The sequence below is a fragment of the Cetorhinus maximus genome, chromosome 23 (assembly GCF_964194155.1).
Source record: "Cetorhinus maximus chromosome 23, sCetMax3.hap1.1, whole genome shotgun sequence".
Lineage (NCBI taxonomy): Eukaryota > Metazoa > Chordata > Chondrichthyes > Lamniformes > Cetorhinidae > Cetorhinus > Cetorhinus maximus.
Genome location: NC_135901.1, coordinates 50,404,362 through 50,427,274, shown reverse-complemented (window position 1 = coordinate 50,427,274; position 22,913 = coordinate 50,404,362). Strand labels below are relative to the sequence as shown.

The 22,913-nt window shown below is 44.1% G+C and overlaps 1 long non-coding RNA gene across 1 annotated transcript in view; it reads right to left on the bottom strand.

Annotated features, from left to right (window-relative positions):
• Positions 1-13,850, bottom strand: part of LOC144698290 (uncharacterized) — a 493,807-nt gene extending 479,957 nt beyond the window's left edge. The window contains exon 1 of the long non-coding RNA XR_013580481.1: positions 13,765-13,850. This is a non-coding gene — a long non-coding RNA (uncharacterized LOC144698290). The remainder of the gene's footprint in view (positions 1-13,764) is intronic.
• Positions 13,851-22,913: the final 9,063 nt, after the last annotated feature.

The window sequence follows — 22,913 nt, the reverse complement described above, 5'->3', positions numbered from 1 at the left end:
GGAATGCCTATAAATACAGGCTGGGGATTTGAGTGGGTCGCACCTGTAAATACAGAACGGGGATTTGAGTGAGGAACGTCTATAAATACAGACCGGGGTTTTGAGTGAAGAGCATCTAGAAATACAGGCTGGGGATTTGAGTGAGGAGTGTCTATAAATACAGATCGGGGATTTGAGTGAGGAGTGCCTATAAATACAGACCGGGGATTTGAATGAGGAGCGTCTATAAATACAGACCGGGGATTTGAGTGAGGAGTGCCTATAAATACAGACCGGGGATTTGAGTGAGGAATGTCCATAAATACAGACCGGGAATTTGAGTGAGGAATGTCTATAAATACAGACCGGGGATTTGAGTGAGGAACGTCTATAAATACAGACTGGGAGTTTGAGTGAGGAGCGCCTATAAATACAGACCGGGGATTTGAGTGAGGAACGCATATAAATACAGACTGAAGATTTGAGTGAGGGACGCCTATAAATACAGACCGGGGATTTGAGTGAGGAGTGTCAATAAATACAGACTGAAGATTTGAGTGAGGAACACCTATAAATACAGACCGGGGATTTGAGTGAGGAGTGTCTATAAATACGGACGGGGGATTTGAGTGAGAAGCGCCTATAAATACAGACCGGGGATTTGAGTGAGTAACGTCTATAAATACAGACTGGGGATTTGAGCAAGGAGCGTCTATGAATACAGACCAGGGATTTGAGTGAGGAACGTGGAAAATACAGACCGGGGATTTGAGTAAGGAGTGTCTATAAATACAGACCAGGGATTTGAGTGAGGAGCGTCTATAATTACCGACCGGGGATTTGAGTGAGGAGTGTCTAAAAAGACAGACTGGGAGTTTGAGTGAGGAACGCCTATAAATACAGACTGGGGGTTTGAGTGAGGAACGCCTATAAATACAGACTGGGGCGTTGAGTGCGGAACACATATAAATACAGAGTGAGGATTTGAGTGAGGAGCGTCTATAAATACAGACCGGGGATTTGAGTGAGGAAAGTCTATAAATATAGACGGGGTATTTGAGTGAGGAGTGTCTATAAATACAGACTGGGAATTTGAGTGAGGAACGTCTATAAATACAGGCTGGGGGTTTGAATGAGGAGCGTCGAGAAATACAGACGGGGGATTTGAGTGAGGAATGCCTATAAATACAGGCTGAGGATTTGAGTGGGTCACACCTGTAAACACAGACCGGGGATTTGAGTGAGGAGCATCTATAAATACAGACCGGGGATTTGAGTGAGGAACGCCTAATAAATACAGACCGGGGTTTTGAGTGAGGAGCATCTATAAATACAGGCTGGGGATTTGAGTGAGGAGTGGCTATAAATACAGACGGGGGATTTGAGTGAGGAGCGTCTATAAATACAGACCGGGGTTTTGAGTGAGGAGCATCTATAAATACAGGCTGGGGATTTGAGTGAGGAGTGTCTATAAATACAGACCGGGGATTTGAGTGAGGAGTGTCTATAAATACAGACCGGGGATTTGCGTGAGGAGCATCTATAAATACAGACTGGGGATTTGAGAGAGGAGTGTCTATAAATTCAGACGGGGTATTTGAGTGAGGAGTGTCTATAAAAACAGACCGGAGATTTGAGTGAGGAACGTCTATAAATACAGGCTGGGGGTATGAGTGAGGAATGCCAATAAATACAGACTGGGGATTTGAGTGGGGAGCGTCTGTAAATACAGACGGGGGATTTGAGTGAGGAACGCCTATAAATACAGACTGGGGTTTTGAGTGAGGAGCATCTATAAATACAGGCTGGGTATTTGAGTGAGGAGTGTCTATAAATACAGACCGGGGATTTGAGTGAGGAGTGTTTATAAATACAGACCGGGTATTTGAGTGAGGAGTGTCTATAAATACAGACCGGGGATTTGAGTGAGGAGCATCTATAAATACAGACTGGGGATTTGAGTGAAGAGTGTCTATAAATACAGACGGGGTATTTGAGTGCGGAGTGCCTATAAATACAGACCGGGTATTTGAGTGAGGAGTGTCTATAAATACAGACGGGGTATTTGAGTGAGGAACGTCTATAAATACAGACGGGGATTTGACTGAGGAGTGTCTATAAATACAGACTGGGGATTTGAGTGAGGAGTGTCTATAAATACAGACCGGGGATTTGAGTGAGGAGCATCTATAAATACAGACCGGGGACTTGAGTGAGGAGCGTCTATAAATACAGACTGGGGATTTGAGTGAGGGACGCTTATAAATACAGACCGGGAATTTGAGTGAGGAACGTCTATAAATACAGAATGGGGATTTGAGTGAGGAGCGCCGATAAATACAGACCGGGGATTTGAGTGAGGAGTGTCTATAAATACAGACTGAAGATTTGAGTGAGGAACGCCTATAAATACAGACCGGGGATTTGAGTGAGGAGTGTCTAAAAATACAGATGGGGGCTTTGAGTGAGGAACGTCTATAAATACAGAATGGGAATTTGAGTGAGGAACGTCTATAAATACAGAATGGGAATTTGAGTGAGGAACGTCTATAAATACAGACTGGGAGTTTGAGTGAGGAGCGCCGATAAATACAGACCGGGGATTTGAGTGAGGAACGCATATAAATACAGACTGAAGATTTGTGTGAGGGATGCCTATAAGTACAGACCGGGGATTTGAGTGAGGAGTGTCTATAAATACAGACTGGGGATTTGAGTGAGGAGTGTCTATAAATACAGACTGGGGATTTGAGTGAGGAGCGTTTATAAACACAGAAAGGGGATTTGAGTGAGAAGTGCCTATAAATACAGACCGGGAATTTGAGTGAGGAACGTCTATAAATACAGAATGGGGATTTGAGCGAGGAGCGTCTATAAATACAGGCTGGTGATTTGAGTGAGGAGTGTCTATAAATACAGACTGGGGATTTGAGTGAGGAGCGTCTATAAACACAGAAAGGGGATTTGAGTGAGAAGTGCCTATAAATACAGACCGGGGATTTGAGTGAGGAACGTCTATAAATACAGAATGGGGATTTGAGCGAGGAGCGTCTATAAATACAGGCTGGTGATTTGAGTGAGGAGTGTCTATAAATACAGATGGGGGATTTGAGTGAGGAGCGTGTATAAATACAGACGGGGGATTTGAGTGAGGAGCGTCTATAAATACAGACCGGGTATTTGAGTGAGGAGTGTCTGTAAATACAGACCGGGTATTTGAGTGAGGAGTGTCTACAAATACAGACCGGGGATTTGAGTGAGTAACGTCTATAAATACAGACGGGGGTTTTGAGTGAGGAGCGCCTATAAATACAGACGGGGGATTTGAGTGAGTAACGTCTATAAATACAGACTGCGGGATTTGAATGAGGAGCATCTATAAATACAGACCGGGGATTTGAGTGAGGAACGCCTATAAATACAGACCGGGGATTTGAGTGAGGAACGTCTATAAATACAGACGGGGGATTTGAGTGAGGAATGTCTATAAATACAGAGCGGGGATTTGAGAGAGGAGCATCTATAAATACAGACCGGGGATTTGAGTGAGGAGTGTCTATAAATACAGATTGGGGATTTGAGAGAGGAGCGTCTATAAATACAGACGGGGGATTTGAGTGAGGAACGTCTATAAATACAGACGGGGGATTTGAGTTAGGAGTGTCTATAAATACAGACCGGGGATTTGAGTGAGGAATGCCTATAAATACAGACTGAGGATTTGAGAGAGGAGCGCATATAAATACAGAGTGAGGATTTGAGTGAGGAACGTCTATAAATACAGACGTGGGATTTGAGTGAGGAGCGTCTATAAATACAGACGGGGGATTTGAGTGAGGAGCGTCTATAAATACAGACGGGGGATTTGAGTGAGGAGCGTCTATAAATACAGAGGCAGGATTTGAGTGAGGAATGCCTATAAATACAGATGGGGTATTTGAGTGAGGAACGTCTATAAATACAGACGGGGGATTTGAGTGAGGAACGTCTATAAACACAGACGGGGGATTTGAGTGAGGAACGCCTATAAATACAGATGGGGGATTTGAGTGAGAAACGCCTATAAATACAGACGGGGTATTTGAGTGAGGAGTGTTTATAAATACAGACGGGGGATTTGAGTGAGGAACGCCTATAAATACAGGCTGGGTATTTGAGTGAGGAGTGTTTATAAATACAGACGGGGTATTTGAGTGAGGAATGTGTATAAATACAGACCGGGTATTTGAGTGAGGAGTGTCTATAAATACAGACCGGGGATTTGAGTGAGGAGCATCTATAAATACAGACTGGGGATTTGAGTGAAGAGTGTCTATAAATACAGACGGGGTATTTGAGTGCGGAGTGCCTATAAATACAGACCGGGTATTTGAGTGAGGAGTGTCTATAAATACAGACGGGGTATTTGAGTGAGGAACGTCTATAAATACAGACGGGGATTTGACTGAGGAGTGTCTATAAATACAGACTGGGGATTTGAGTGAGGAGTGTCTATAAATACAGACCGGGGATTTGAGTGAGGAGCATCTATAAATACAGACCGGGGACTTGAGTGAGGAGCGTCTATAAATACAGACTGGGGATTTGAGTGAGGGACGCTTATAAATACAGACCGGGAATTTGAGTGAGGAGTGTCTATAAATACAGACTGAAGATTTGAGTGAGGAACGCCTATAAATACAGACCGGGGATTTGAGTGAGGAGTGTCTAAAAATACAGATGGGGGCTTTGAGTGAGGAACGTCTATAAATACAGAATGGGAATTTGAGTGAGGAACGTCTATAAATACAGAATGGGAATTTGAGTGAGGAACGTCTATAAATACAGACTGGGAGTTTGAGTGAGGAGCGCCGATAAATACAGACCGGGGATTTGAGTGAGGAACGCATATAAATACAGACTGAAGATTTGTGTGAGGGATGCCTATAAGTACAGACCGGGGATTTGAGTGAGGAGTGTCTATAAATACAGACTGGGGATTTGAGTGAGGAGTGTCTATAAATACAGACTGGGGATTTGAGTGAGGAGCGTTTATAAACACAGAAAGGGGATTTGAGTGAGAAGTGCCTATAAATACAGACCGGGGATTTGAGTGAGGAACGTCTATAAATACAGAATGGGGATTTGAGCGAGGAGCGTCTATAAATACAGGCTGGTGATTTGAGTGAGGAGTGTCTATAAATACAGATGGGGGATTTGAGTGAGGAGCGTGTATAAATACAGACGGGGGATTTGAGTGAGGAGCGTCTATAAATACAGACCGGGTATTTGAGTGAGGAGTGTCTGTAAATACAGACCGGGTATTTGAGTGAAGAGTGTCTATAAATACAGACCGGGGATTTGAGTGAGTAACGTCTATAAATACAGACGGGGGTTTTGAGTGAGGAGCGCCTATAAATACAGACGGGGGATTTGAGTGAGTAACGTCTATAAATACAGACTGGGGGATTTGAATGAGGAGCATCTATAAATACAGACCGGGGATTTGAGTGAGGAACGCCTATAAATACAGACCGGGGATTTGAGTGAGGAACGTCTATAAATACAGACGGGGGATTTGAGTGAGGAATGTCTATAAATACAGAGCGGGGATTTGAGAGAGGAGCATCTATAAATACAGACCGGGGATTTGAGTGAGGAGTGTCTATAAATACAGACCGAGGATTTGATTGAGGAGTGTCTATAAATACAGATTGGGGATTTGAGAGAGGAGCGTCTATAAATACAGACGGGGGATTTGAGTGAGGAACGTCTATAAATACAGACGGGGGATTTGAGTTAGGAGTGTCTATAAATACAGACCGGGGATTTGAGTGAGGAATGCCTATAAATACAGACTGAGGATTTGAGAGAGGAGCGCATATAAATACAGAGTGAGGATTTGAGTGAGGAACGTCTATAAATACAGACGTGGGATTTGAGTGAGGAGCGTCTATAAATACAGACGGGGGATTTGAGTGAGGAGCGTCTATAAATACAGACGGGGGATTTGAGTGAGGAGCGTCTATAAATACAGAGGGAGGATTTGAGTGAGGAATGCCTATAAATACAGATGGGGTATTTGAGTGAGGAACGTCTATAAATACAGACGGGGGATTTGAGTGAGGAACGTCTATAAACACAGACGGGGGATTTGAGTGAGGAACGCCTATAAATACAGATGGGGGATTTGAGTGAGAAACGCCTATAAATACAGACGGGGTATTTGAGTGAGGAGTGTTTATAAATACAGACGGGGGATTTGAGTGAGGAACGCCTATAAATACAGACGGGGTATTTGAGTGAGGAGTGTTTATAAATACAGACGGGGTATTTGAGTGAGGAATGTGTATAAATACAGACTGGGAATTTGAGTGAGGAACGTCTATAAATACAGACGGGGGGTTTGAGTGAGGAATGGGCTGTTTAACTGTTGCAGCTGCTGTGAGGCAGCAGGAGTGGGGGTAAAGAGGCAACTGTGATGTCACAGGAAGCTGGTACGTTGATTGGTCGGAAAGTGTTCAGTCTAAGGGTCAGTGTGTGAGAAACCAGCTTAGGACAGGCGAGTTCGGGTAGATCTATAAATAAAAATAACTTTACAATAATAAACCAAAATTTGAAAACTTTAAAATTCAAATAAAACAACAAAGATTTTAAACAAGCAATAAAATAGAGTTACTTAAATAAACATCTAATACACATCCCGTGTAGTTAAGAAGCATATAATCTTTAGTTGTCAGTGATACTAGCATTCAGTAAACACAGTAAATTGTAGCATACATACGAAGAAAGTAATTAAAGTAAATTAACTAAATAACATAAGTTAGAATGGTAGGACAGGGGTTATGTTGCAGCTGTGAGATGTGGGAGCTTTTGGATGCCAAGGCGATCCATGACAAACACGTTTGCAGGAAGTGTAAGCAGCCTGCGGAATTCCGGATCAGGATTATTGATCTAGAAACCGAAATGCAGACACTGTGCAACATAAGGGACGGGGAGAAAAACCTGGATACTTTGTTCCGGAAGACAGTCACACCTCTTAGAAGAGGGTCATCTGTTTGATCAGCAGTGAGGGACAGGAGGATGTGACTGTCAGTGAGGCAGGTAATGGGACTGAGCAGGCAGGAGTGGAGGAGTCTCAGACTTTGCAAGTGTCAAACAGGTTTGAGGTGCACACAACCTGTGTGGATGAAAGTGAAATGTGCAAGGTGGATGAGCTGGCTGGCCATGACACTGTGGTACAGGAAGCCATTCATGCAGGGGCAGCAAAAAGGAATGTAGTGGTAGGAAGGGATAGTATAGTGAGGGCATTGACACTGTTTTCTGCAGCAAAAAGTGAGGGTCCAGACGGCTGTGTTGCTTGCCCAGTGCCAGGGTTCAGGACATCTGCTCAGGGCTGGAGAGGGACTTGCAATGGGAGGGGGAGAATCCAGTTGTCGTGGTCCATGTACGTACCAATGACATAGCTAGAACTAGGAAAGAGGTTCTGTAAAGTCAGTATAAGAAGCTAGGTACCAAATTATGTAGCAGAAACTCAAAGGTAATAATCTCTGGATTATTACCTGAGCCACGTGCAAATTGGCATCGGGCAAATAAGATTAGCGAGACCAATACGTGGCTCAAAGATTGGTATGGGAGAACTGGGTTCCGGTTTGTGGGGCACTGGTATCAGTGCTGGGGACAGTGGGGGCTGTACCGTTGGGACGGTTTACACCTGAACCGTGCTGGGATGAGTGTCCTCGCAAATCGCATAGCTAGGGAAGTAGAGAAGGCTTTAAACTAAACAAGAGCGGTGAGGGATCAAGCTTGGGTAGAGGTAGCAATTCAAGGTGTAGAGTCAAGACAGGAGAGCAAAATAGTAATATGAGAAATGAGGTCAGAGAAAGGCAGGAAAGGACTGAGAGAAAAAGCCTAAGAAGAAATCAACAGTCAAGACTAGATGTTACAACGGTAACAAAAAGATAAGACTCAAAGCTCTCTATCTGAATGCACATAGCATTCAAAACAAAGTAAATGAATTGATGACCCACACAGAAGTAAATAAATATGATCTGATAGTAATTATGGATATGTGGCTGCAGGACAACTAAGATTGGGTCCTTAATATTGAGGGTACATGACATTCAAGGAGAATAGGAAGCTCAGTAAAGGTGTATGGGTAGCATTGTTAATCAAAGAGGGCATTGGTGCAATAGTTAGAGATGACCTTGGATCAGGAGATCAGGATGTAGAATTGGTTTGGATGGAGATGAGGAATAGTAGGGGAAAAATAGTCATTAGTGGGAGTGGTTGATGGGCCCCTAACAGCAGCCATAGTGCAGGACAAAGTATTCAAGAGAAAATATTATGTGCTTGTGATAAAGGGACGGCAATAATCATGGGTGATTTTAATCTACACATTAACTGGAAGTATCAGATTGGCAGTAATAGCCTGGGTGAGGAGTTCTTAGAATGCTTTTGAGATAGTTTCTTAGAGCAGCATGTTCAGGAGCCAATCAGAGAGCAGGTTATATTTGACTTGGTATTGTGTAATGTAACAGGATTAATTAATGACCTCAGAGTAAGGGCACTGCTAGGTAGCAGTGAGCACAATATGGTTGAATTTTACATCCAGTTTGAAAGGGAGAAGAGTGGGTCACAGACTAGTATCCTAAACTTAAATAAGGGCAACTTTGTGGGGATGAAAGCTGAGCTAGCTGAAGTGAAATGGGAAACTAGCCTAGAGGATAGATGAATAGAGAAGCAGTGGCAGGCATTTAAGGGGATATTTCAGAGTATTCAGAATGAATCCCGACCATATAGAAAAATTATAAGGGGAGGACCCACCATCTGTGGTTAACTAAAGAAGTTAAGGAAAGCTTCAAGCTTAAGGAAAAAGCATACAACTCCGCAAAGATGAGCAGCAGGACAGATGATTGGACAGAATATAAAGAACAGTCGAAAATGGCTAAAAGGTTAATCAGGAGAAAGAAATTAGAGTGTGAGAGGAAGTTTGCTAGAAATGTAAAAATGGATAGCAAGTGTTTCTACAGGTGCTTAAAAAGGAAAAGAGTGAGCAAAGTGAGTGTTGGTCCTCTAGAGGATGACAGTGGGGAGTTAATAGTAGATAAGGAAATGGTGGAAGAAATGAATAATATTTTGCTTCTGTGTTCAATATAAAGGATACAAAAAACATTCCAGTAATAGCTGCAAATCAGAAGGTGACAGGAGAAAGGAACTTGGTGAAATTGAAATCACTGGGGAAATGGTACTGAGCAAATTGAAGGAGCTGCCGATGTCAAGTCTCCGAGACCCAATAAACTACATCCAAGGGTCTTAAAAGAGGCGGCTAATGCGGTAGTTGGTGCGCTGGTGTTAATTTTCCAAAATTCGCTCGATTCTGGAAAGGTTCCATCAGATTGGAAAGTAGCAAATATAACCCCTCTATTCAAGAAGGGAGGGAGGCAGAAAACAGGAAACTATAGGCCAGTTAGCTTGACGTCTGTCGTGGGGAAGTTATCAGAATCAATCATTAAGGAGGTTATAGCTGGGCACTTAGAAGAGCTCAAGGCAATTGGGAAGAGTCAGCATGGTTTTGTGAAAGGAAAATCCTGTTTAACCAATTGATTGGAGTTTTTTTGAAGGAGTAACATGCGCAATGGATAAAGGGGAGCCTGTAGATGTACTGTACTTGGATTTCCAGAAGGCTTTTGAGAAGGTGCCACATCAAATTATTATGGAAAATAAAAGCGCATGGTGTAGGGGGTAACTTATTAGCATGGATAGGAGATTGGCTGGCTGGCAGAAAGCAGAGAGTGTATGTAAATGGGTCTTTTTCTGATTGGCAGGATGTAACAAGTGGAGTCCCACAGGGGTCTGTGCTGGGGCCTCAACTTTTTATGATTTACATCAATGACTTAGATGAGGGGAGTGAAGACATGGTCGCTAAATTGGCAGATGGCACAAAGATAGCAAGGAAAGTATGTTGTGAAGAGGACATGAGGAGGTTGCAGATGGATATAGATAGGTTGAATGAATGGCCAAAGATCTGGCAAATGGAGTAAAATGTGGGAAAATGTGAAGTTGGTCACTTTGGCAGGAAGAACAAAAAAGCAGAGTATTGCTTAAATGGAAAATGGCTGCATAATTCTGAGGTGCAGAGGGACCTAGGTGTTCTAGTAAATGAGTCACAAAAAGTTTGTATGCAGGTACAGCAAGTAATTAATAAGGCTAATGGAATGCTATCCTTTGTTAGGAGAGGGGTTGAACATAAAAGTAAGGATGTTATGCTTCAGTTGTACAGGACTGCACCTTGAATTCTGTGTGCAGTTTTGGTCTCCTTATTTAAGGAAGGATATAAATGCATTGGAGGCGGTTCAAAGGATGTTCACTAGATTGATACCTGGAATGCGTGGGCTGTCTTATGAGGAAAGGTTGGACAGACTGGGCTTGTTTCCACTGGAGTTTAGAGGAGGGAGGAGTGATTTGATTGAAGTATACAAGATCTTGAATAGCCTTGACAAGGTGGACATGGAAAGGATGTTTCCTCTTGTGGGTGAGTCCAGAACTAGGGGGCACTGTTTCAAAATTAGGGGGTTGCCCTTTTAGGACAGAGATGAGGATAATTTTTTCTCTCAGAGGGATGTGCGAATGGGAACTCTCTGCCTTAGAAGGCAGTGGAGGCGCGATCATTGAATATTTTTAAGACACAGGTAGATAGATTCTTGTTAGGCAAGGGAATCAAAGGTTATCGAGGTTAGATGGGAATGTGGAAATTCAAAGACAACAAGATCAGCCATGATCTTATTGAATGGCACAGCAAGCTTGAGAGGCCAAATGTTCTGCTCCCGTTCCTATTCCATATGTTCTTATGGTGTCTCTCCAGTGTGAATTCGCTGGTGTATTGGTAAGTGGGATGACTGAGTGAATCCCTTCCCACACATGGAGCAGGTGAATGGTCTTTCCCCAGTATGAAACCGTTGGTGTCTCAGCAGGCCAGCTGGCTGAGTGAATCCCTTCCCACACACAGAGCAGGTGAACGGTCTCTCTCCAGTGTGAATTTGCTGGTGTGTTCGGAGCCTGGATGACTGAGTGAATCCCTTCCCACACTCGGAGCAGGTGAATGGTCTCTCCCCACTGTGAACTCACCGGTGTATCAGCAGGTCAGATGACTGCGTGAATCCCTTCCCACACTCAGAGCAGGTGAACGGTCTCTCCCCAGTGTGAACCCACTGGTGTATCAGCAGGTCAGATGACTGAGTGAATCTCTTCCAACACTCAGAGCAGACGAACGGTCTCTCCCCATTGTGAATTCGCTGGTGTGTTCGCAGGTGGGATGATTGAGTGAAACCATTCCCACATTCAGAGCAAGTGAATGGTCTCTCCTCAGTGTGAATTCGCTGGTGTGTTCGCAGGTTGGCTGACAGAGTGAATCCCTTCCCACACTCGGAGCAGGTGAACGGCCTCTCCCCAGTGTGACTGCGTCGATGGATTTCCAGCTGGGATGGGTAATTGAATCCTTTCCCACAGTCCTCACATTTCCACAGTTTCTCCATGGTTCAAGTGCCCTGTGTCTCTCCAGGTTTGATGATCAGTTGAATCCTTGTCCACACATAGAACACGTGTACAATTTCCCCCTGCTGTGAATGGTTTGATGTTATTTCAGGCTGTGTAACTGGTTAAAGCTCTTTCCACAGTCAGTTCACTGGAACACTCTCACTCGGGTGTGTGTGTCTCGGTGCTTTTCCACTCACACTGATGTTTGAAATCTTTTCCCACAGAAAGAACAAACATTTCTCTTTGCACATTCGAAGACGATAATATTCAGGTCCTGATGAATCGAGTGACTCGGTCAGATCTTGATGTGATGTTTGGTTTGAGTTCCCCCTCTGTAAATCCTCCCCTTCCGATACCCTGTAAAAGGGGTTTACAAATGTGATCACTGTAAGAACAGGATAGAAATTCAGAGCAGACAATTCTCATTTCTATGGAACATTATTTCCTATCTTCTTCTCCCAAAGCTGCAAATCCCTGTCCCACACATTCTCCCTCCTCCCTGTGTTGAAGCCAAACAGAGTTTTGGATAATTCTTCCTGTATCTTTTAAACAAATTTGTCCAACTGAAGATAACAATATGTTTCATCATTCACTTCAGTCATTACTCATGACAAAACATTAATCTGAAACTCCCTGACCGACCACACAGAATAGCAGACGTTCACCTTGTGTCCAAAACTTACTATGTGGAGATTTAATGAGTGATTGTGAAGGTGGTTTCTCCAAACGTCCCAGGATTTCCTTCCTTCCTTCTCTCCCTCTCTAACTAAGTTAAACCTGGGATCAGTCTCATGGTCTATTCTGGTTACTGCTTCTCTTCCTGATGACTAATTAACTCCAATTAAATACTGAGAAGACTGAAGACACTGTTTTCAGTCCCTGCTCCAATCTCCATTCCCTAGATACCATCTCCATCCTTCTCCCTGGGAACAGTCTGAGATTAAGCCAGTCTGTTTATAAACTCGGTGTTACATTTGATCTCGAGATCAGATTCTGACCTCATATCTGTGCCATCACTAAAATCGCCTGTTTCCACCTCTGTAACATTACCCGCCCTCACCCTGTCTCAGCGCATCTGCTGCTGAAACCCTCATCACTGCCGTTGTTACCTCCAGACTTGAACGATTATCCCAACACACTCCTGGCTGGTCTCCCACATTCTGCTCTCCGTAAATGTGAAGCCATCCAAAAGTCTGCTGTCCATGTCTTCAGTCGTAGCAAGTCCTGTTCCTCTGTCACCCATTTGCTTCCTGACCAGCCTTGGATCTCGGTTAAGCAACAGCTTGATTTTAAAATTCTCATCCTTGTTTTCAAATCCCTCCATGGCCGCGCCCCTCCCTTTCTCTGTAATCTTCTCCAGCCCCACAACCCTACAAGATATCTGCACTGCTCGAATTCTGATAGCTTGTACATTGTCCATTTTAATCGCTCCAGCATTAATGACCTTGCCTTATGTTCCCTCGTTCCCAAATTCTGAAATTCTCTCCCTACACATCTCCCTCTGTCTACCACGTTTTCCCCCTTTAAGACACTTGAGTATTGCCAAAAAAAGAGACATTATATTGAAACCTTTTCTCTTGTACTCATCAGGAAAGGCGCAAGAACATCAAATTTCAAAGATTATCAGTCGGGCTCATAATGGGGCTCACTTATGCTTGCTATAAGCTGCATGTATTCATACACAGGGAACTGTCCACTGCAGACAGAAGGTGCATGTCCAGGGATGGGGCTGTTTGTTGAATTAAACAAAAGCATGGAGGATGATAGCTCTTTGGTGAATACTCCATGGTAATGCCTTGACCAATCAGAGCTAACTGGCCAAACCAGTCAACACCCATTCCTCGTGCAGCATAAATTGTTATTCGCTGAGAAATTTGTTTTTTTTGCATCTGTCCAGAGGAGTGCAACATGAAATATCAGCAATATGTCTCCCTTTTTCAGCAATACTTAAATTCTGTACTGCTGAGTGACTGTGGGTTTATAATTCTATTGCTGCTGATCTAAAACTCCTGGTGAACACACATTTTATGAACGTCTCCCTCGGGCTGTTGCTCATTGTCCCCGTGAGGATGGCGGCCGCGCATGCGCCCTGTAGCATATTGGCCAATCAAGATGGCGGCCGCGCATGCGCCAATCTCCACATACCCCCTATAAAGATGGCCACCGTTAACTCGGGCCTTTCTCCCGCAGCTCCGAGCAAACCCGGGACCGGTGGCTCCTTATTGAGGGTTTGGGGCCGACACCGTGAGTTTATGAAGCTTCCAAATTCACCCGTCAGCCCTATCTCTATTCACGGGTTTAATTTCGGTTCTGCCTCCGCACTCGTTCTTTGTTTAACCCGCATTTTAAATCCGCTCGCTCGCGTTCACTTACCGTCTGTCTCCACGGACTGCGCATGTTCCGACTCCAAATGACTGGCGGCAGCTCCGGACCAATAGGAAGAAGGGGCGGGATTGGATGACCGTGCGGGAGCAGCAGGTCCTCAGCCAATCGGAGTGAGAGGGGCGGAACCTACTGGGAACGGAGCATGCGCAGTGTGGGGGCGGGACCGGGATGAAGGCGGTGAATTTTTTTCCAATAATTGATAGATTTTTCTTTCCCCACCTATTTCCATTATTTTTAAATGTATTTCCATCCATTGTTTTATCTCTACCTTTTAGCCTATTTCAATTCCTTCCCCCCATCCCCACTATGGCTATCTGTACCTTGCTCGTCCTGCTTTCTACCCTTAGTTAGCACATTCCTTAGATAATATCACCACCTTCAACACCTCTTTGCTCTTTTGTCTGTGACATCTTTTGGTTATCTCCACCTATCACTGGCCCTCTATCCAGCTCAACTTGTCCCCCCCCACCTCCCCTTAAACCAGCTTATATTTCACCTCTTCTATTTTTACTTAGTTCTGTTGAAGGGTCATATGGACTCGAAACGTTAACTGTGTTCCTCTCCGCAGATGCTGTCAGACCTGCTGAGTTTTTCCAGGTATTTTTGTTTTTGTTGCGGTGGAATTTAAAGTCCAGCGGGTGAGAAAGGGCCGAGTGCAGGAGAGGAATGGAGCCAGAGGGTGGACTGGGAGGATTCACAAACCCCCGGTGTAGGACTCCAAACCCGGATTAGAAACTCCCGGAGCCCAGTTTACACCGAGTGTTTGGAAACTCATTTTACAGGGGGTTAGAAGGGGAGGATTTACACACAGCAAACTCAAACCCAGAGAAATGTTTGTCTCTTTGGACTGACCTGCTGAAACACATTGAATTCACACTGGGGAGAGGCTGTTCAGTTGCTCACAGTGTGGTAAGAGCTTCAGGACATCATCCCACCTGGGACACCACATTCACACTGACAAGAGATCTTTTAAATGACCAGAGTGTGAGAAGTGCTTTAAAAGGTGTGGGGAATCTTGCGGTATGTTAGAATTTCTTTTTGCATAAATCTATGTGAACGGAATTGTATACCCTGGCACGGCACTGGAATACGGTAAAAGGGAAAGACAATATTTTACCTTGAACATCTTCAGTGTAAGTGTGAGCTGCTGTTAAATCAGGCTGTATAGGTAGAACTTAAAAACAAAAAGGGGGCAATCACATTGTTGGGAGCATACTATAGACCCCCAAACAGTCAGGGAGAGATAGAAGGGCAGATATGTAGGCAAATCTCAGAAGTGTCAAAATAATAGAGTAATAATAGTCGGATTTCAACTTCCCCAATATTAACTGGGATAGACAAAGTGTGAAAACTTTGAGGGGGCTGAATTCTTCAAATGTATCCAGGAGAGATTTTTAAGCCAGCACATAGAAAGTCCTACAAGAGAGGTGCTGGACCTTCTTTTAGAGAACAAAGCTGGGCAAGTTGTAGAAGTGTCACTGGGGGAGCAGTTCAGTGATAATGACCATAACTCAGTAAGATTTAAGTAGTTATGGAAAAGGACGAAGATGGATTGAAAATAAGGGTTTTGAATTGGGGGAAGGCCAATTTCAATATGATAAGACAGGACCTGGCCAAAGTGGACTGGGAGCAGCTACTTGTAGGAAAATCAACATCAGAGCAGTGGGAGTCATTCAAAAAGGAAATAGTGTGCAGGACCAACATTTTCCCACAAAGGACCAACAAGTCCAGAGAAACCTGGATGTTGAGGAATTGACAGGATTAGATAAGGGGGGAAAAAAGGGAAGCTTATGGTACATACCGAGGGCTCAAAACAGCAGGAGCCCATGATGGGTAGAGAAAGTGCAGGGGGTTACTTAAAAAAGAAATTAGGAAGCCGAAGAGGGGGCATGAAAAACACAGCTGGGTGAAATAAGTTAAAATCCAAAGGCATTTTATAAGTATATTCAGGGCAAGAGGATAACCAGGGAAAGATTAGGGCCCATCAGGGACCAAAATGGCAATCTGTGTGAGGAGCTGGAAGATATAGATGAGGTTTTAAATGAGTACTTTGCATCTGGAGTAACTATACAGAAGGATGATGTAGATATAGAAATCAGGGAGGGGGACTGTGATATACTTGAACAAATGAATATTGAGAGGGAGGAGGTATTAGCGGTTTTATTGGGCCTTAAAAGTGTATTAATCCCCAGGCCCAGATGAAATGTATCCCAGGTGCTGTTGGAGGCAAGGGAGGAGATTGCAGGGGCCCTGACATTAATTTTCAAATCCTCTCTGGTCACAAGAGAAGTACCAGAGGACAGCTAATGTGGTACCATTATTAAAGAAGAATGGTGGGGATAAACCAGGGAGCTAATAGGCCAGTGAGTCCAACATCAGTGGTAGGGAAACCTTTGGAAACGTTCTGAGGGACAGAATTAATCCCCACGTGGAGAGGCAAGAACTAATCAAGGATAGTCAGCATGGCTTTGTCAGTGAGAGATCATGTCTAACAAATTTGATTGAATTTTTCGAGAAGGTGACGAGGTGTGTAGATGAGGGTAGTTCAATTGATATAGTCCACATGGAATTCTCTAAGGCTTTTGACAAGGTCTGGCATGGGAGACAGGTCCAGAAGGTAAGAGCCCATGTGATCCAGGGCAATTTGGCAAATTGGATCCAGAATTAGCTCAGTGTCAGGAGGCAGAGGGTGATGGTCAAAGGTTGGTTTTGTGACTGGAAGCCTGTATCCAGTGGCATACTGCAGGGTTGGGTGCTGGATCCCTTGTTGTTTTTAGTGGACATTAATGATGTAGACATGAATGTAGGAGGTATGATCAGTAAGTTCACAGGTAACACAAAAAAATCACTAGTGTGGTAAATAGCGAGGAGGAAACCCTTAGACTACAGGACGATATAGATGGGCTGGTCAGATGAGCAGAACACTGGAAAATGGAATTTAATCCCAAAAAGTGTGAGGTGATGCATTTCGGGAGGACTAACTAGGCAAGGGAGTATATGATGAATGGTAGGAACCGGGAAGTACAGACCCTCGGTGTGCATGTCCATAGATCCTTGAACATAAGAACTAGGAGCAGGAGTGGGCAATTCAGCCCCTCGAGCCTGCCCCGCCATTCATTACGATCATGGCTGATCTCATTTTGGCCACAACTCCAATTTCCCTCCCTCACCCCATAACCTTTCAACCTATTATTAATTAAGTCCGTGTGGTGAAGGTGCTCGCACAATGCTGTTAGGTAAGGAGCTACAGGTTATTCACCCAGTGATGAGGAAGGGACATTGTTGTTGTTGATTTGGAGAAATATCAATTTGTGTTTATATCACACATTTATTATTATATAGTTTACCAAGACATTTCACAGAAATGTTAGAAACCAAGGAGATACTCGGGCAGGTGGCCAATAATTTGGTCAAAGAGGTCGGTCTGAAGGAATATTTTAAAGGATGCAAATGAGGTAGAGAGGCAGAGAGATTTAGGAAGGCAATTCTAGAGTCTTGGAAACTGACAGAATGGCAACCAGTGATGGAATTATTAAAATCAGTAATTCTCGAATTCGAGAAGAGCAGATATCTCGGGGGGATTGTGAGGCTGGAGGAGGTTACAGAGATAGGAATGATCACAACCATGGAGGAAAACAAGGATGAGAATGTGAAAATTTAGGTGCTGCTTAAATGAGTGCCTTCAAATCATTTGTATAGTTTGTGAAGGGCTGTGGGCCAAGCACTGATCCTTGCAGTATCCCACAAATAACTGCCTGTCATCCTGAGAATGAGACATTTATTCCAACTCTGTTTTCTGTCTGTTCACCAATTCTCAATCTATAACAGGATATTACCCCAATCCCATGCACTTGAATTCTGTTTATTGACATCCTGTGCTTTGTTTAGTAACCTTCTCTCTCTGTCTCTCCCACTCCTCTCTCTCTTACTCTCTCTGTCACATTGAATTCTCCAGCCCAGCGAGTTCTGGATGCTCCATCATTGAATATATTTCCGGCTGAGAAGGAGAGATTTTAGATCTCTCAGGGAGTCGAGGGATATGGGAAGTGGGTGGGAAAGTGGAGTTGAAACCCAAATTCAGCCACGATTGTATTGAATGGTGGAGCAGGCTCGACGGGGTGTTATGACTTCTCTTGTTCCTATTTCGTATGTACTTATGGAGGCCAGAGTCTTTTGTTGGCTCAGACCGGGTGGCAGGTTCCCTCCCCTGATGGACATTAGTGAACCAGTTGGGTTTTTATCACGATCCAGCAGTTTTCATGGTCACTTTTTCCCCAGTGCCGGCCCCACAAATTCCCAGATTCATTCAGCTCAATTTCACAACCTGCCTTTGTGTTTTTGTGGGTTCTCTCTCACTCCCCTTTTTCTGTTTTAAATCAATTTCACAGGTTATTAGAATTTTTTTGCAGTCGGGAAACTGAAACCAAACATCACATCAGGATCTGATCGAGTCGCCTAATTCATCTTAAACTGAGTATCTTCAGATTTTGAACATGGAAGAAAAAAGCACTGTTCACAGTGGGGAGACACCGTACACGTGTTCTGTGTGTGGACGAGGCTTCAGCCGATCATCTGACCTGACGGAGCATAAATGCAGTCACAATGGAGAGAAACCATGGAAATGTGGGGACTGTGGGAAGAGATTGAAATCCCCATTGGAACTGGGATCTCATTGGTGCACTCACACTGGGGAGAGACCATTCACTTGCTCTGAGCATGGGAAGGGATTCACTCAATTAGCCAACCTCATGGGACACCAGCGAGTTAACACAGATGAGAGACCTTTTAAATGCCCACAGTGTGAGACGTGCTTCAAAAGTTCTGTGGAACTAAAGTCCCATCAACGTGTTCACGCTGATGAAAGACCGTTCAGGTGCTCTCACTGTGGGACTGGGTTCAGACAATCATCTGAACTCATCGCACACCAGCGAGTCCACACTGGAGAGAGACCGTTCACCTGCTCCGAATGTGGGAAGGGATTCACTCGGTCATCCCACCGGCTAAGACACCAGAGAGGTCACACTGGAGAGAGGCCATTTACCTGCTCCGAATGTGGGAAGGGATTCAGTCAGTCATCCAACCTGCTGCTGCACCAGAGAGTTCACACTGGAGAGAGGCCATTTACCTGCTCTGAATGTGGGAAGGGATTCAGTTGCTCATCCAACCGGCTAAGACACCAGAGAGTTCACACTGGAGAGAGGCCATTTACCTGCTCCGAATGTGGGAAGGGATTCAGTCAGTCATCCAGCCTGCTGAGACACCAGAGAGTTCACACCGGAGAGAGGCCATTTACCTGCTCCGAATGTGGGAAGGGATTCAGTCGGTCATCCCACCGGCTGAGACACCAGCAAGTTCACAAGTAACTGTCGTGATGGGACTTTGCTCTTAATAACATTCAGGACTGAAGTATGTTCATTATAGTGTGTTTCTGTAGACACTAATAAACTCCAGCCCACTTCGATAAAAGTCAAATAAATCAGCATTGTGTTAAACACAATGCGTTGAACCTTTTTACTATTTTTAACAAGTTAGTACCTTTTTGATGTTAGTAAACTCCAGCCCAGTTACAAATTCTGTATAAAATTGGAATAAATCAGCTTTGCGATGAACAGTTGAGTCGTTTTGATATTTCTAGCACAAGTTAGTTCCTTTTGAAGGGCTCTCCCTCTCCCCTGTCTCCTCCATCCTCACCTCCAGCAACAAGTGTGAGGAGCTCATGGAGCTTCTTTGTCACTAAGATTGAGACATTCCGATCAGCTGCCTCTGCTGCTTCCCTCCCTTCCACTAGCCCACCGGGACAAACTATCTCTAAAGATCCCCCTTGTCCGAGCCTGAACTCATGATTAAATGACAAAGGGGATGATGGTGTAAGGCAGCATTGGGTGATAATGAGACAAGGAAATAAACTAATGGGACAAGTGGATAAACAACAGACAGGCCCAGAGGAGAGATAAATGGTAAAAGAAGAACCATTACCAGCACCTACTGTCAGAAAAAATGGGAGCAGTGGTTATGATCTGAAATTGTCAAAATGAATGTGTCCAGAAGGATGTAAAGTGTCCAATGAAAGATGGGCTGCTGTTCCTCGAGCTTCCATTGAGCTTCATTGGAACAGTGCAGGAGGCTGAGGTCAAAGTGGGAGTGGGTGGAGAATAAACTGGTAAATGACCAGAACCTCAGGAACACACTTGGAGACTGAAAGGCAATGGTTCCACAAAGCAGTTACCCAATTGGGATTTAATCTCCTCAATGTAGAGAAAACCGCACTGTGGTCAGTGAATAGACAATACTGAATAGCAAGAAGTACCAGTAAATCACTGTGCCCCTTGGAAAGTGTTTGGGGCCCTGGAATGTGGGAAGGGAGGAGGTGGACGGGTGCTGCTGCATCTGCTGTGCTTGAATGGAAATGATACACAGTGATGTTCATAAGAACACAAGAAATAGGAGCAGGGTTGGACCAAAAGGCCCCTTGAGCCTGCTCCACCATTAAATGTTCTTACAGCTCAACTCCACTTTCCCATCCTATCACCATATCCCTTAGTGCCCAAATATTTATGGATTTCCATCTTGTCCAACATATCAAGATGGAGAACAACAGACTCAGTGCAACTATTAATCTGGGAAATGCACAAACAAGGTGCATGTGAATTACAAATTCACCTCTTCACTGCTTGGTAATCATGTTAAATGAGCTTTACACTGGCCTCATGCTGGAATCTAGTCATTCTGACAGATATTCTTAATGGTATAATTAGCAAATTTAGAATGAAAAATACCCTCCGCTTCACTCTAAGGCTGAGAGACAACTTTGTATTTGATGCATAATGTCACAGACCAGCTCAATAGATCTGCTCATTTCATCTAATCTTATTTTCAGCTAATGGGAGAATGGCTGAAACAGGGGATGATGAATAACAGCTCGAAACCACAGTTCATTCTCCCACTGCCATAATGATCCTTACAACATACAGGTTTTTGGGACAATGTGACTTTGATGCTCAGATTAGCTCTGTCTCCATATTAGAGGAAGGAGCGAAGCACTGGGGACAGTGCAAAAACATTTACTGGAATGATGCCAGAATTGGAAAATATGTCAAATTCACAGAGATTTAACGGATTGAAAAGTTTTTCTCTGGAAAAGAAAGTGAGGGATGACCTGACTAAGGCCTTTAAGATAATGAAAGGGGTTGACAGGGTAGACAAGTGGAAGAGTTTTCCACTTGTAGATGGTTGAGAATAAATATACGTTAGTCATCAATAAATCTAATGCACAATTCATATGCAACTTTTTCAATTAGAGATAAAAGCAGAAAATAGTGTAAATACTCAGCACATCCAGGAGAATCTGTGAATTGAGAAATAGAGTTAAGTTTTCAAGCCTGCTCACTGATGCAGTGCAGTTCTGATGGAAAGTCTCAGCCCTGAAATTTAAATACATCTTTCACTCTCCACAGGCACTGCCAGATCTGCTGAAAATTCCAATATTTTGTTTTTTTTATTTCTCTAACTGTGGTTGAGAATGTAGAGCTTATTCTTAGAAGGGTTTGAGATGCCAGTGTGAGCTGAAACTCATGTTGCAAAATCACACCATGAAATCAAACCAGCTAAATGTGGAAATGGATTCACCTCATTATTCCATTTACTGACACAGCAGCACAGTCACACCTGTGGGAGACGATTCAGATACTTCATGTGTGCAAAGAGATTACTCACTGCCCACCTGCTAACACTCCAGTTTTAGAAGGTCAAAGGATTGGATCCACAATTGCTACATTCTAACTGACAAGACAGAGTTTCAGTAGTCAGAGTATGGGAAGAAAAATCACTTGTCCGCGCAGCTGCTGAGACTCCAGTGAGTTTAGATCTAATTGTCAGGGTTTGTTCTGTGTTAATTACAACCAGGACAGAACTATGGTGGACTATGGTTGCCATATCAATTGACTTAATGATTTTGTAAATTGTCCCTAAGGCGCCAATCATCATCGGATCATAAAACATAATTATCTTATCAGAAAAGGGCTTTCAATGGCGGTATGTTTACCCAGCATTCAGTGGGGGATAGAATGTGCTCTATCCTCACGACAGGAGCTCCTGGCGTATGCGCAGTAGCTGGCAGTGACTGGTACATGCGCATTGCGATGTCTGACTGGAGCATGCGCGGTACCATCTCTACCTGGAGCTGGTTGAAGACGCTGAGAAATGGTGAACACCGGCGAGTGAAAGGAGCTGGTGAATGGGGGACGGATGGAGGCGGCGGAGTGGGCGGGGAGGCTTCATGAAGACTCTGTGAAGGTCTTAAATCTTGAATAAGAAGCTACCGGTCCTGCGGTTACACCGAATGGAGAGGAGACAATTCCGACCCGCTTCTCCTCTCGGAGACAGGCCCGAGTTAACAACCGCCATCTTCACAGGGGCAATGTGCAGCAGGGCGCATGCGCGGCCACCCTGGTCCAGGTAGCAGGAGGAGAGGATGTTGTGACTTTCACTCCTGGACTGACAGGGATGGATTTTGGAAACTCCTTTTCCAGGGGGTTAGAAGGGGAGGATTTACACACAGCAAACTCAAACCAAGAGAAATGTTTGTCTCTTCTCAATTTCTATCTTGGACTGATGGTTAGTGTTTTTGTAAACTTCTGATACTGGATCTTAGAAGTGGAGGGTTGACAAATGGGAAACTCAAATCAAACATCAATTCAGATCTGGCAGAGTCACTCGATTCGTGAGGACCTGAATATCATCGGCCTTTAAATCTGGAAGGTAAACAGTTGGCCTGTCTGTCTGTGGGCAAAGGTTACTTGTAGGAGAAAGAATAATTAACTGGGGAAAGCCAACTTCAGTAGGGTGAGAATGGATCTGACCCAGTAAAGTAGAGTCAAAGGTTGGCAGGAGAAACTGTAATTGAGGAATGGGCTGCCTTAAAGAGGAAATAAATCAGACATAGTAATGACATATTCTTACAAACGAGGAAGGTATGGCTAACATATCCACAGCTCACTAAATAAGAGAAGAGATTAAGATGAAGATGAATAAGTCTG